General features: G+C 46.7%; 1 pseudogene; it reads right to left on the reverse strand.

Annotated features, from left to right (window-relative positions):
- Nucleotides 1–13,561, reverse strand: part of LOC119376859 (mediator of RNA polymerase II transcription subunit 17-like) — a 258,514-nt pseudogene that overhangs the window by 35,438 nt on the left and 209,515 nt on the right.

Genomic DNA, 13,561 nt, shown 5'->3' on the forward strand with positions numbered 1-13,561 from the left:
AACACTTGAACTACAGACGTTCATCTGATATGACGCCTGTATCGTAGGAGTACACATCGTAGGAGTATCATGTAGTGTTTATTGCTTTCTTGTAAAATTAGATGGCCAGCACCACAACCACAATTGACGTTGCACTGAGGGTACGCCTGTGTAGGCTGTTTTTCCAAACCAGTTTGTAGACCTGACGTGGCTCAGAGGTAGAATACCTGATTGCAACGCAGAATACTTGGGTTCGATTCTGGCTGGGATCCTAATTTTCATTTTTTTCCATTCGTTGAGTCAACGCTGCCGATGTTGGAGTTCCTTAACGCTCTAGCATTTAAGTTACCAATGTCTGTTCTCGCCGTTCCTGGGTTGATATAAACTGTCAATCACCTGTGCGCATACCCGTGCACCGCGGCCCGTGGTAAACGGGTATGTGCCACACGTGTCTAGTGGAAAGGGTCTGACGACGTACGCGACAAGATTGTAACGTTATTCATGTCATGACCCGGCAATCATATTCGTCAAATCATCTTACCCTCCCATGCAAATTTTGGTCTACACCAAGTTAGGGAGGCGATTATGAGAGCACCTAGACGTAGGCGGCTAGATAGATAGATAGATAGATAGATAGATAGATAGATAGATAGATAGATAGATAGATAGATAGATAGATAGATAGATAGATAGATAGATATAGATAGATAGATAGATAGATAGATAGATAGACAGACAGCAGACAGACAGACAGACAGACAGACAGATAGATAGATAGATAGATAGACAGATAGATAGATACGTAGATAGAAACGCTCAAAGTGCCAGAGGTTCGCTAAGAAATGCTTCGCATTTAAAAACGCCATCCTGAAATAGTTCGTCCTATCTTATCTCCTTTATCTTGTTGGCATGATCAAGACGGGGTGAGACGTAATCAGGATTGTGCAAGTAAAAATCCCGGTTTATACCAGTGTTGTTATGGAATATACTGTGAAAAAATTTTAACCTTAAGTATTGCCTACGCTGCTGCAGTGACTCCCATCCAAGGCTTTCCTTTGCACTGGTCACGCTAAAGTGGCGGGTATAATTGGCATGAAAAATCTCACAGCTAAATTTTGAATTCTTTCTGTCCTTTGGATGTCCACCTGTTGCCAAGGGTCCCAAACGCAACAAGCGTATTCAAATATTGGTCTAACATTGGCTTTATACAAGAGCTCTTTTGCGGTAACAGGCAAATTTCTTGCATTTCTTCTAAGAAAACCTAAAACACTTGAAGGCTTGCACGTGACATACTCGATATGACGACGCCAGGATAATTCTGCAGTAAAATAAACTCCAAGATACTTATGGTCGAACACTTTTGCCAGTTTTTCTGCATTAATAGTGTAGCTAAAATCATTACAGCATTTTTTCCTAGTGAAGCACATGTAAACAGATTTTTTCATGTTTTATGTCCATGCGCCAGGTATTACACCAGGTGCTAATCAAATCCAAATTGTTCTGTAGCGCAGTGCGATCATCTACGGTATGAATGACTCTGTATAATACGCAGTCATCTGCGAACATTCGTAGCCTGGAGGAAATACCACAACAGATGTCATTCATGTATGTAAGTTCATGTAAATTGATGTATATTCATGTATGTAAATGCATGTCATGTGAGCCATGACATACATGCCCCGCTCATGGTGCATTGCAGCCGTTTCGCTATCTTGACGTATACCAAATTTGGCATTGCATGGCGTGACTGTATGGAGAACATAAATGACAGGTGGTAACATGACATGCATTTCATGTACAGCATGACTGACATGCCACGCTCATGGTGCACTCGCAGCCAGTTTGCTAGCTTGGTATACCCCAAAATTGGTATTTCGTGACATGTCTGTATGACGACATAAATGACAGGTGGTAACATGAAAATCATGACATCTATGTCTTGTAGGGCATGATTTACGTGCCATGCTCACGATGCGCTCGCGGCCGTTTCACTTAAAGTCCCTAGATTTTTCCCTACTTTAGTTTCACTAGCTTGATATACATCCTTCATAGCAGGGAATAGCACAGATACACGAGACAAGAGAGACTGACAGGACTTGGCACTGGCTAACAGCACAGCGTTTATTTTGTGTGTGCACAAATATACGCTTCTTGGTAAACGGAAATAAACAAAAGAGAGGGGGAAGAGGTCAACGCATGCGTCCCAACTAGTCCATGACGGTGCTATGATCACGTGGAGATATTTAATTTCCTTGTCGGTTAGTGTGATTGATGGTGTGCTTACACATGATGGCCCAATGGAATGAACTGCGAGTGCTTCGTAGAGACAGACAAAATTAGGACTGCAGCCACAGTCGGCACAGTGAATAGCCAAATTGCTTCCAGTACAGGCCTTGAGGTTGTTCTTGTGTTCTCGCAGACGGTCGTTGATGCAGTGACCCGTCTGCCCAACGTAAAGCCCTCCACAGGACGTAGGTACCTCATAGATCATTTGGTCTTGCAAGGCACAAACTGTGTTGCATGATGCTTCTTGCAAGTGGAAGGACTTTGGCAAGGGACATTCACCTTCCTACACAAAACCCAGCTTTACTGGCACCGAAAACACCACTCTTACGCTTGCACGTGCCGCTGCCTTCTTGATTTTGTGCGAACACCCGTGTAGGTATGGGATGACTGCCACCCTTGCCCTGTCCTCTTCAGCACGAGGTCGAACCGTCTTACAATGCTCCTTTAGGAGGGCTTCCACCAGCCCCAACAGGAATTGGTCAGAGAAGCCAGCCTTCTTCAACCTGCACACTTGATTGGTGAAACTGGAAGCATGGATGGATGGATGCTATGAGTGTCCCCTTTATAACGGGGCGGTGACAAGTGTGCCACCAGGCTCGACAAAAAAAAAGAAACCTTTACTCTTCTTTTTCTTAGTGTTGGCCTAGTGTCTTTACTTTAATTAAAACTATCTTACTCCAGAAAAAAAAAAACTAGTTTTCAGCTCCGTTCTCTGCCCTTTACGGCAGAATGTCCTTTTTTTTTCAATATTTATTTTTGTCCTTTCTCTCTAGTTTTCTGCCAGCAAACTCTAACCTTCTCTTACTTATTTCAATTGCAGGTGTGTTCAGCTTTCCATTGCCTCTAAAACCCAAGGCGTCATGTAGGCTCGTGCCCAAATGTACACCTGGGTGGATGTCTCCACATTCAATCAGAACATGCTCCGCCGTTTCCTGATCTTCCCCGCAGCACGTGCGTTGTTCTTCTTCTTTACTGAATCTCGCTTTATAACTACCGTTCTAAGGCAACCCGATCTCGCTTCAAACAGTTAAGCGCTTCCCCTTGAATTATTGTAAAATGCCTCCTTCCTTATTTCATTTTTGCCCTTTCGGTAGTTACTCAAAGCGGTTTTTTGTCCATAGCTGCCGTCAAGTAAAACCTCTCCGCCTCTCTGACTTTTCGCTTAACGCTCTTCGTTGACATATTGCTTACACTACCAGCCGTATATTTACTAGTGAGCCTCCTAGTTCTTTTTCTCCACTGTGTGTCCACCAGGGGCGTAGCCAGGGGGGGGGGGGGGGAGGTTGAAACCCCCCCTCCCCGAAAATGTTCAATTTTGCTTGCGTATATATACACGCATCCATACAAACGCACGCACGAACATACATAAATTATAGTTGAACCCCCCGTAAAAAATTTCTGGCTATGTCCCTGGTGTCCACGCTTTTCCTATGCAAATAACAGAACACCTTCTCTGCCCATCTACTCTTCTTCATCTTCCTTAGCCTTTCTTCGAACCTTATTTTGCTCTGAGCTTCCCTCGCCTCAAAACCTGCCCATCCCATATCGCCCTTTACAGCCTCATTTGTCATCTTCCCGTGATTATGTTGTGTCAATTATGTTGGGCGTGTAAAGTGCAATTATGTTATCGTATTGGTGTAGCGCAGCTCAGTTTGAAGAAAAGAGGCTTCAGCGAAGAAGGAAACACAGGCAACAGGATGAGCGCTAAACTTCCAACTTTTGTTTATTGCATGACCCTACAGCACATTATATGGCTCACCTCACAGCACACGTGACGCCACTACCTGACCAAAAACCTTGCTCAAACTGAGCTGCGCTACACCAATACGATGTCATAATGCACCAACTTGCCATTCTGCAGTACTTGGCAATTATGTTGTGTCGTGCGACCCCTGGTGACATGCTAAAACACCAGTGCGGTAGGGGCCTATTCATGCTACTAGGTGGAGCTGGGTCTCTTCCATTCCTCTTTGCTATCACCAATCCGGTGTGGCCATGCCGGTCATGTGACCGTACCTCACTGACCAATAGCCCTTCTTCCCCCTCCTTAAAACCACCTGCATTAAACACGGGAGAGCAGTCTCCCGTCAGTCTCGCCGAAGCTTGGTCTACGCGTCGGCACTTTACGCGCCCTCCCGTCGTTCGGCCTCTCCGTCGGCCCGCGCGGGTTCCGCCGCGCTCCTGCCCGACACAACAAATTACATGTGGACAAGACTTAACTAGTGCATTTTTCATAGCATAGAAGGCGATAGCCCGTTTGACCAACTTAGAATGGTGCGATGAAAATGGAAGGAGGTCTTTTTTTGAACGGCGGGAATACTCCCAGCAGGTGTGCTCTGCACTAAAGGCTATCTTGAGGTCTAGGAAGCGTATTTTACCCTCCTCGGGTAGTTCCCTCGTGAATGAAAGTCCGGGAAAGTTCGCACTAAAGCACTAAAAAAATCTTGTTGACCTTGCTGCGGCTTTCGGTAGAGTTTGCATAATAAAAAATTTAAAAATCGTCGACATAACGAAAGATCTTCACCCAAGTGGTCGCGTCGGAGGATCCTTGCAGTTGCCTGTCATACCGGACCAGAAGTAGGTTGCTTAGAACCGCGGCAATGCACGACCCTATGAAAACACCGTCTTTCTGCACATATAGGTGCTCGTCTTGACAGACAACAGTCGCGCTGAGGTAGAAGGAAAGCAAATCCATAAACCTGGAAACGCTGATTCCTTCTGGAGATGTGTGGCTCCATGTCTTTCTATATGCCATCTTGTACAGACGCAGCTAGGGCGGCTTGGGCAAGGAGTAATACAGATTCTTGATATCGATCGAAAAGGCTTGCACACCCGGAGGACATGAACTTTCCAGGAAGCTAGATACTTCCGATGGTTTGTGGATGAGGAACGGGTCGTCAACTTCAAGCAATGTGAGGCCTCTCTGCAGGTAGGCACCCAAGCCCCTCTGCCAACTGCCGTCTTCTGACACAATCACCCGGAAAGGGGAACCTTCTTTGTGCGTCTTTACAGTGAAGAACGCCGACAGGCTGAGTTCCTTAGAGCCTTTTAGTGACACAGCCACCTTCGCCAGGCCTGCCTCCTCACATTTTCGTAGGGCAAGCTTTTTGCTCTGGCTGGGTGGAAGTCCTTCGCCTCCCGAAAAAGACGGTCGTTGATTGCATCAATGACCGTCTGCGGAGAACACAGAACAACCTCAAGGCCCGTACTGGAAGCAATTTTGGCTATTCACTGCGTGGCTGCAGTCCTAATTTTGATCAGACGCGCATCTTACGCAGATATCGTGATAGCCGCACCTGGCAAATCTACGAAGCACTCGCAATTCATTCCATTGGGCCATCATGTGTAAGCACACCATCAATCACACTAACCGACAAGGAAATTAAATATCTCCGCACGTGATCATAGCACCGTCATGGACTAGTTGGGACGCATGCGTTGACCTCTTCCCCTCTCTCTTTTGTTTATTTCCGTTTACCAAGAAGCGTATATATTTGTGCACATACAAAATAAACGCTGTGCTGTTAGCCAGTGCCAAGTCCTGCCAGTCTCTCTCGTCTCGTGTATCTGCGCTGTTCCCTGCTATGAAGCCAAGCCAACAAGCTCAAGTTTACACCTTTTTAAAGTTGATATACATCAAAACTGGTATCGCGTGATGTGACTGTATGACGAACATAAATGACAGGTAGTAATATGACAATCATGATATGCATGTGTTGTGTAGGGCATGATTTGCATGCCACGCTCATGGTGCGCTCGCGGCCGTTCCGCTAGCTTGATGTACACCAAAATTGGTATTGCGTGACGTGACTGTACGACGAACATAAATGACAGTCGATAGCACGAAAATCATGACTTGCATGTCGTGTAGGGCTTGATTTACATGCCACGCTCATGGTCTCCTCATGGCTGTTTCGCTAGCTCGACGTACACCAATATTGGTAATATAGCGTGACGGGACTGTATGATGAACACTAATGGCAGGTGGTGACATGACAATCATCACATGCATTTCATGTACAGCATGATTTACATACCACGCTCATGGTGCTCTCGCGGCCGGTTCGCTAGCTTGACATACACCAAAACTGGTATTGCGTAACGTGACTGTATGACGAACATGAATGACAGGTCCTAACACGCAGACCATAACATGCATGTGATGTACATCATGATTGACAAGACACTGTCGTGGTGCGCTTTTGGCCGTTTTGTTAACTGGGTACACACCAAAATTGGTATGGCATGACATGAGTGCGTGACGAACATAAATGCCAGGTCATGCACTGCATATACCAGAATATACGTCTCATTATATAAAAGATTGTGCTTGCATGACAAACGTGCGATATATAGTGAACTAAATGTCATCAAATGAATGACTTCATGTGCCACTAAGAGAAACGAGGTGATGTCTGCAGCTCTATGCTGGCTTCGCATTACATCGATTCCCACAGTGCAAGGGATCTGTCGGATTTTTTTTTCTGTTTGATTCTTGCGGACAGCTTCATCGCAATAGTTGAATACTGAGGCTGCAGGCCAAGCAGGCTGGAGCTGCTGTCCCGTCTTTAGGACCTGAGCCCAAGAGAAGCTGCGCACAACTCATACCATACATGCACGGGTGTCCCGATATGACAGCATGGTCCGACAAGTTTTTGTCAGTGTGCTCCTAAAACCAAAATACCTCAAACCTATATAGCAGTTAGAATGTTATAGCCCACTATCGTCGGTACTGAGCAGTAAAATTATACTGATTTGAACATTTATTTGGCCTTGAATTCACTGTGCAACAGAAGTCAAAATGGCAGCAAATGAATTATATTTGCAATATTTTGCGACAAAATTAACATTATCCTTATGCTTTCGTCAGTTCCTTTGTTGCATGAGCATGGTGGCAATTATTAGATGTGTAGAGCACCCAGTATAGCATTGGTCATCATTCTGCGGACGGAGAAGTGAAAGGTACCGGCTCCACATCTGTGAGGCATATGTGTGCTTTGTTGACGCCGTAGCTGATGACAATGAAGAATTATGGCTGAGCTCTTTGCAATAGCACGGAAGCTTTAAACTACCCACACGTTACGCAATTCGTATTCTGTGAGGCCTGGTAATTTTACTCTTTTTCACGCTCTGTTATATCTGTTAACATGATTCCTAGCCCAATATGACACCTGTATAGGGTCTTTCCGCAAGAATTTCCAGATAAAAACGAAAAACTTTCAATCGTTGCAAGGATTCTTCCTAAATTTAGATTTGTGTGCTTCTAGCCATTTCATAAAGGTAACCCTGAAAGCCAAATCACACTGATACATGCACAAGCAGGCTACTCACTTGTCTCCTGTGGGTGATGCCATGGAGAATGGAGCTGGCATTTCCCAATGCCTCCAGAGGGCCCACACCCACATTATTGCAGGTGGAGAGCACCTTCCAGCCCACAAACTTGGCTAGGGTCTGCACAGAGCTCACCTGGTGTTGAGCCACCTGGGCAGTGTCACAATTAGCAACACTTATGACATGTCCTACAGCCTCGAACAGTTTCGCACTGACATGCATACACCTAAATCAACATTTTAGTGCAAAGTTCCAGAACAAATAGAAGCTTTATAGAAAAGAGGTAAATGATGGGTTAAGAAAGACAACACATCTCGTTGTTTAGTGGCCTTTCGACTAGTTCTAATGTACCAACAGGCTCAAATTTAAAATATCCTGAAAGAAAGAAAGCACTGGCACGTCATTTAAAACATGAGTGTATAAAAGATACCTGTGCCATGAGGAGGAAGCGCAGTTCTTGAGGCTCATATGAGAGTTGACTCGGCCATCACGACACACAGCTCGTAACCGTTGCTCTTCCACGTGAATAACCAGTGGAGTGCTGCACAGTCAGGATAAGGCCTTATTCATTCACTTTGAGAAAGGAAAAATGGCAATTTACTTCGTTAGACCAACATTCAATTTTTTGTACAAAGTATAGCCGCTAAAGGGTTCACTTTTATGCTCACAAGAACGTTCTAATAATATGGCAGAGCGAAAAAAAACTAATTTTATTAACATAAAAAAATTCCATGCTGTTGAACCTGGCGACCACAATTTGATGCCATGCTGGCATCTTCAAAGCAGCCACATGTCACATGTAAAGCGAAATATGCAGTTTCAATGAAATGTGCTAATATGGGATAGGCACAGCGTCTGTTCTGCTGCCATGGCTTGTCATCAAAACCTCGTACAGTGACCAGAGTGATACGACAATGATGCTGACACTGTTCACCAAGCCGATCCACTTGCTCCATGCTTAACGAAACACACATCCAAAATTACTGCACGCCACAAAAACAAAACAGCTGCAGTCTCAAACCACATGACACTAAGACAACAAACTGAATTGCAACGCCTCTGTTTAAGGAGGCCATGTTTGCAATTTTGCGACATCGCGCACCGCTAGACTTGCTATGGCATGACATATTTCGCCCTCTGCTATGCATTGCCTCAACAAAATTATTGTGAGTTGGCTTTATCAAATAGCATCCAAATAATTTTACATAGCTGATAAGGGTTCAGCTGGTAACGGTGAGCAGCACCAGCATGTATTAAAAGAAATCCCCGGGGGTGAAGCGAAGATTGCAGATCACATGACAATGACATTACGGTTTTGCGAGTGCACGAGGTCCAGAGTTGTATGTAACGCGATAGAAAGATCAGGGCTGGGCAAAGAATAACTTGGAAATTGTGTCGCGATACAATACACGATACTCAGGCAAGAAGTATTTGAGATACAGTTACAAGATACTACAAATTGAGAGTTCGATGGAAACCCGTCTGGTCGGAAGAAACATGAAGGGAACGAAGTACACCAGCAATAAAAGCTTAAAAGAAAACGAAGTTCTGGCTTCCATACGGGAAGCCTTGTTCGCAATGACTTGAGCGCGTTTCTTCTGACTGACATTGGCAGGCTGGGAGGCAACAGACAAACGATGTTCCACTGCGTTAATGAATGCTGGCGGGTAAAACACGTCGAAAGGTCCTCCCGAACTGTCTTCACATCAGCGGTCAGGTCTTCCGGATTTGTGCAAATGCAATTTGCATACCAAGTTTGGAAAAGTTTGGAAGGTTGCCAAGTTTGGAAAAACGGAATCCGGGAGATCTACTCAACGGGGGGGGGGGGGGGGGGGGGGGGGGGGGGGGGGGGGGGGGGGGGGGGGGGGGGGGGGGGGGGGGGGGGGGGGGGGGGGGGGGGGGGGGGGGGGGGGGGGGGGGGGGGGGGGGGGGGGGGGGGGGGGGGGGGGGGGGGGGGGGGGGGGGGGGGGGTGGGGGGGGGGGGGGGGGGGGGGGGGGGGGGGGGGGGGGGGGGGGGGGGGGGGGGGGGACTGCGATGATATATGGACACTGTCAGCGGATTTTGCGGTCGCCGCTGATCTGTACAGAGTCCCAAACCGTTAACGTCGCTTACGCATTGTCTGTTTCCGTGCGAGTAAAAGCGCGCTAGCGCTAGGACGAACGCGGTTGGGCAGAGATGAAACGACCCGCCGTCACTGCCCGCGAAGGGCACATGTACAGTAGAACACTGTAGGCACATGCGAATACATCGCTCCGCGTGCGAGGCCTGTCGTCGCTTGCTTCCAGTTATTTTCGTCAGCAAGGGACCATAAGGGCGCCGTTGAGACGGGGACGGTGCGGAGCGCTGGCGAACTCGCTATCTCGACAGACATCGTAACGCTACCCTTTTAAGTGCTGCGCTCTCCAGTTAAAGCAGTAGTGACCACAAAATTTTGAAGGCGAGATACTGTGGGATAGATCTGTTGTACACAAACGCATCATCTGCGAAATATAACGGCTGTAACCTATAGGCCTCCCAGCTCGGCCAGGGGCGCTGCGCGCACGCGTTTCGCCGCCTTTCTTGCGAAAACCGGTCGCTCCTGTCCTCACCCAGCCTTTGCCTGCGCTGTCTCCGCACGTTCAGGCCACCTGCACGCGCTCTTCTTCTGCTCGCCGTGCCGGCAGCTTCACGTGTCGCTTGCTCTGAAGGTTTAGAAAGATCCCGAGATGGAAAAAACATTTTAACGGTGGAATCTTCCAGAGGAGGACGGTTGATCGACCACCTTTTCGGGACCGAGCAGGTCTCAGGGCGATGCTGTTTTGTGCGCGCTACGTGCGTGCAGATGCTGACGCACATTTCTTTGACATGAGTAGGGAGGTGACTGCGCGAGTTCTGTCAATTATGTTACCGTAAACGCACATCGTTGCGGCAGTCGGTCTACTCGGATCTGTCAGCAACCATCCAGCACCTTTCGCGTGCGTTTTCTATTGATAACTTTCAATTGCTTGGATGCCATGTTTGTCGTGCTGGCTTTAAATTTATATGAGCTCAGTGTGAAGAGCTAATTTACATCTGCCCTGTTGAGATCCTGGCTGCATCGCAATGCGCAGTGTTCAGTTTCGTGGGAGTTTCACTTTGCCGAGTTTGCATCGAATATAACAACGTCGGATCGCAAGTTTAAATGTCGCCTTGGATTTTTTTAGAGCTCCCTTTGACAGCAATGATATACGCAAACAAAAATAAATAATATTCATGCCCCCTTCGACGATGCATATTTCTTGCAGAGGCGTGTTATTTCGAATAATCTCGACGCCTGATCACGCACCGTGTTCGCATATTCGAATGTCGCTTTGGTTGTTTCGACAGCTCGCTTGGTCAGCATCATACTATACAGGGGCGTAGCAGGGGGGGGGGTGTGGTTCAAACCCTCCCCGAAAATTTTCAATTTTGCTTGCGATATGTACACGCACACATAAAAACGCACGCACAAACATACATAAAGTATGATTGGACCCCCCCCCCTCCGAAAAAATTTACGGCTATGCCCCTGATACTATAATACCCACTGGGATCGCGCATGTTTATGATTATGCCGAATTTGTGCCCTAGTAATAAGCGCATCTGAATTCGCAAAGAAGCCATCGAAATTTAATTGCCACCTTGGTTCTTTTTTCAGCTCGTTTCCAAGCGGCATGCAAGGCTTTTTATTACGTGCCGAACGCATGACATTAATACGGGCACGCCGTGGTGGATTTAATTCGGATTAATTTCGGCCACCGTGGGTTTTTTTAACGTGGCGTAAATCTAAGTACGCCGGTGTAGTCATTTCGCTCCCATCGAAATGCAGCTGCTGTATGCGTGAATCGAACCCATGACCACGATTTTAGCAGCGCAACACTTCAGCCTTCTAAGCAATCACGCGTGTCGCATGCAGGCCAATAAAACGCTCAGTGCAAACTACAGCTTAATATCTGTTTACAGGGAGCCGCGACGGAATGTACCGCAATCAGCTGAATTAAACCTTAGTACTCACGGTACGTTATTTAAACTGTGTGTAATAAGCCCAAATGCTCCGCTGCTGTAACATTACAATGGTTGACTCGGAAAGCCAGCGCGCAATCTCGAAACGTACAGCGGCTGTCTATTTGTTGTAACTTCGGTTCACAAACGCACTTCCCTTTCAAATGAGCACGATCATCGCGTTTCTCCCCGTTAATAGTTTGTAATACTGTGTACGACAAAAACTGCTTCAAGGTGACAAGACCGCGAAAGCATCGCGGCGAACTGCCATAATCCACTCTTGACGCCTCTGCTCCTCGCACTGCTTGCATTGGAAACGGTAGAACATGACGGGAAGTTTTCGGCTCTTCGACATTTTTAAACTTTTGTGACAGTTCCAGTGCAGCAGGACTGCGTGCCTGCTTTCCGAGTACGACGAAGGAACGCACCCATAGCGTGAAAAATGCGAGATAAAAAGCCCCGAGGAGACGTCTCCGCGCGCCGCGATGGGAAAACCAAGCAAGAGCGACCCGTCCCAGCTACCGGAGTTTCCCTCTCTCCGCTGGGGCGGCGGACGGCGCTGCGCAAAACTTGAGCGTTGGAGGCCTATACACATTTAGGGATCATTTTAAATTGCGTGTAGCGCATCTGTACGCGAAACGTCCCACCGGTCACGACATCAAACAGCCATTTCCGGAGATTTCCTATGACCCGTACAACCGGGAGAAACGTTCAAAATCCGGGAGTCTCCCGGGTAATCCGGGAGACTTGGCAGGTATGAATTTGCACAACCTAACAATGAGGCAGCCACCGACCTTTTGTGAGTGTCAGGGTGGATAGACCTGAAGTTCAGGTCCTTCCAGTATGCGTGCCTTTCCTGTACACACTGAAAGATAGCACCCCATTGTTCCTTTTAACGAGGACATCCAAAATTGGGTAGCCTCTGGTCAGCTTCCAATTCTACGGTGAACTGAATGGAGTCGGCTTGATTGTTTAGATGTGTCGTGAATGCTTCCAATGCAGAGCGCTCGATTACACCAAAACAATCATCAACATAGCGTAGAAAAATTTTTTGACGAGGGCTGAAAGAAAGCGAGAGCCCGATTTTCCAGCCACTCCATCTTGAGGTTCGCCGCATAACCGAGATAGAAGCACCCATAGGTGCACCATGAACTTGCTTGTTAGATGACCTTATCGAAACAGAAGTAGGGCGTTGCAAGGCAAAAACTGAGTAGCTTCCTAATAGTAGAAGCCGCCAAAAATCGCAAAGTTGGGTAGCGATTGTGTAAGCACGCCGTCCCTGTCCCTGTCAGAAAAAAGAATTGTATTTTTGAACTCATTAGCTTTGTGGTGGTGGCGCATATCTTGTATAAAAGGTTATGATAAGAAAATATCACTTCTCTGCACGTCTCCTGTTAAAATCAGAATGACAAAAAAAGTACTTCTCTGCGCATGACATCTGGCTGTAGCGTTTAGGTAGGCACTGCATATTTCGGGCTTCGGCTTGAAATAAACCATTTTCTTGAAGTTAGTGCACGTTTGTGTCCTCCCTTCTCGGCCTTATGCCATTTTGCGCTGAATTTTTCCTAACTCTCAAATATACTCCCCTAATGAATGCTCTAGTTCTGCGAAATTCCACCACAGAGACTGTTGCCAGTCTTGCAATCTACTCTTTGCAATCTACTTTCATAAAAATTTGTTGTAGGATACACATATCAACCACCTTGTTGCACGTATTCTAAAAACAAAGCAAAATCACAAAATCTACTTCCGTGTAGTGTCAAACTACTGCTATACCATACATTATTTTCCTCTGAAATGAGCAACTCTTTCCTCGTTTGCGGCACCACAACATAACAAACGCAAAGATATTATAATGTGTACTACAAAAGAAAGCTATCTGCCACGTAGCTGGAGAAAACTACAAAGCACACACACGACCATTATTTATACATTTTTGCACAATTACTGCTCATAATTTCTCTG

This window comes from Rhipicephalus sanguineus, unplaced genomic scaffold (assembly GCF_013339695.2).
Source record: "Rhipicephalus sanguineus isolate Rsan-2018 unplaced genomic scaffold, BIME_Rsan_1.4 Seq254, whole genome shotgun sequence".
Lineage (NCBI taxonomy): Eukaryota > Metazoa > Arthropoda > Arachnida > Ixodida > Ixodidae > Rhipicephalus > Rhipicephalus sanguineus.